This window comes from Strix aluco, chromosome Z (assembly GCF_031877795.1).
Source record: "Strix aluco isolate bStrAlu1 chromosome Z, bStrAlu1.hap1, whole genome shotgun sequence".
In the NCBI taxonomy this organism is placed as follows: Eukaryota; Metazoa; Chordata; class Aves; order Strigiformes; family Strigidae; genus Strix; species Strix aluco.
Window position 1 is genome coordinate 85828111 of NC_133971.1, and position 2832 is coordinate 85830942.

Genomic DNA, 2832 nt, shown 5'->3' on the forward strand with positions numbered 1-2832 from the left:
CCCGGAGGAGTCGAGATGGGCAGGTCCTGCCCGTGACTCAGTTTCCCTTGCCCCTGGGAGGGGCATTTCTTTGGGGTTTATTTTTATAGTGGTTTGTTTGATGGGGAACGCGTAGGGTGAAATCTGTCCCCGGGGCTTGTGTCTCTGAGCTGAAGAAAAGCCTCGTTCCTCCTCACAGCTTCTGGTGCATGTTTGCGTGCCCCTTTTGCAGCACCCTTCCATTGCCCTACCTGCATTCCCTTGGAAATGGGTGTGTTTTGCAATTTTATCACAGTGCGAATTTTCAGGAGGGAAAAAAACATTGGAAGCTTGCAACAGGGAAACCGACTGGTGAAGACCGATCGGGAACTTTCCCCTCCTGTGGCACCTGGGGCCAAGTGTGGTCTGGGGTGCCCCTGAGACATGCTGGAGGCCCCAGGTGATGCCATCGGAGCTGGCGCTGCTGGAGCCCGGGGACAGACCCAGCGTTCCCCTCTCCGCTGGGCACGGCACCTGTGTGGAGATAAGGGCCACGTGCCCCGGGTGCGCACAGCACCCACGCAGCACCACTCTGGCAATCCTGCGACAACAGACTGCTCTGCAGCCTGGCAGGAATAAAGAGGGTCGCAGCCCCCCTCTGCAATCCTGCAATATCAAACTGATCCTTGTCCGTGTCCTGGCACACCTCTGCAGCCCCGCAGTAACAACCGCTACCTGCTGCCGTCCTAGCCTACCTCTGCAACCTCGCAATAGCACGCCTGTGAGTCATCTCACCTCCTGCATAACCCTGCAGTAGTAAACTGGTGTTTTCCTTCGTCCCAGCCTCCCCATGCAACCCTACAATAACAGACTTTGGAAGAGGTGGAGGCTGCGTGTGGGGTGAGCGTGCCCAGCCCAGCGCCTGCACTGGCTCCTGGCCGCGCTGCGGATGTTGCGCCCAGCAGTGGTTGAGGCTTGGTGCCCACATTGCCCGAGGAATAGCCCAGTGCGGCACATCTGCTCGTGGCCTGGGCTGCCGCCTCACCAGCCACATGGGGCTGGATCCATCCCGCCTGCGCTACAAGAGCTGGGGCCGTGCCAGGGCTGGGGATGTCCCTCCCTGAGTCGGCTCACGTGGCTTCTCAGGTGCTGTGAAAGAGGGGTCTGGTCCCACCAGTCAGCTCACATCTGCCCTTAGCTAGTGGCTCACGTGGATTTTGGGAGCCAGGGATGTAGGAGGGGCTGGTCCTGAGCAGAGAGAGGTTTCCCCATCCAACTTCTCACTTTCCCCTTCCCGCCTCCCCATGCCACTCTGCACTCTACAGTTTGCATTAGCTGAGGGATGTGAAGCATCTTGCAGGATCAGGCCCTCTGGAAGGAGCGGAGCTGGGCGGGCTGCAGCAAGGATTTGGCCCTGGGTCCTCCCCCGGGAGCAGACCCTGAGCTTTCCCCAGTGCTTCGTGGTGCTCGCTGGGCGCCGGGAGCTCGGCTGCTTGGCGCCAGCGCTGGCGGGGAGCCACATGCTGCTTTCTCTGCCGCTGCAGAGTTGGAGAGCTGAGCTGAGCTGCGGATCCCGGGAATCCCCCAGCTCTGCAGGGCTGGGGCCACCCCTGAGACTGGGAATCTGAGAGGAGAGGTTGGTTTGGAGGGGTCTCTGTGTGGGAGGTTGGAGCTAACAGACACCCCGCTGGGGTGCTGGCACAAGGGACGCGGAGGGGCTCTGGGCTATGCTGTGCCACCGGCTCTGAGCAGAGCTAGTGAGCTGCAATGTTGGATGAAGAAGGAGCAGGTCTGGCAGGGGTGGTGTGGGGTCTGCCAGGTGAGCAGGGTGCTCACAGGGGCTGCCTGCATCCTGAAGTCCTTGGCACAGGGTGAGTGAGATTGGCACACTGTGCAGCTCAGACATTGCAGGTCTTCCCCGCCTCCATCCTCTAGCTCAGTTGAGGATCACGACCTCCACGCACCTCCTGGCTTGTCCATTCTGCCATGGCACAAGAGTTTATGAAAGGACGTCTCCCAGGCTGGCTGCAGCATCCCATCCAGCAGCTGGTCCCCTTCTCAGCATCCCAGAAGGAATGAATTTGGGAACTGTAGGGTCTCTCTTCCCTCTGTCTCTCTTCTGAGTAGAGATTAGGCCAGAGAGGGAGCTGCCAGCTCTTGTCCAGGCAAGTCGAGACTTCAACACACGAGCAGATGGCTGAGGGTTATATTACACTATCACATCCCCACATAGTACCTGCTGAACTGAGACCATATGAGCTGTGCATTGCTTTCCCTCCCAGTCCACAGCTTTGCCTGACTCGCTGCCAGTATCTGCTCAGAGATGCCCTGAGCTCTTTGCCGGGAAGAAGCAGCCACATCCGACTCCCACTTGCTTGACTGGGTGAAGAGCTTGGGAGGCCCAGGATCGGAAGCTCAAGAGCTGGGATGGGACCAAACTTGAAGCGAGATATGTTGTGCTGATGTGCAGGTGCTGTGCCATGATGATGTCCTGAAGGACACCAGACCTCAACCACGCTGGATGAGTTAGCACTTGCTGAATTGCTGCCTGGATGGCATGAGTGGAGCAGATGGACAAGATGGAAGAGGACAGTGGGGACTGGAGATGAGCATATCTGAAAGCTGCAGCATCCTCCCACAGTTTCTGTGCAGAGGGCACTGCCACAGGGTGCATCTCCCCCAGTGCAGGGCTGGCTGGTGGCATGGAGGTCTCCTGCTCCAGTGCCCGTCTCAGTGCTGCCTGAGGATGGTCCATGACTGTGCAGCCTGGGCATGGTTGGGGTTGGGGTAGTTACAAAGTGCACACATGCTCCAGAGGCCAGACCCGGTGACTGTCACTGACATCCCAGAGGCAGGGGTGACTGTTCCAGAGGT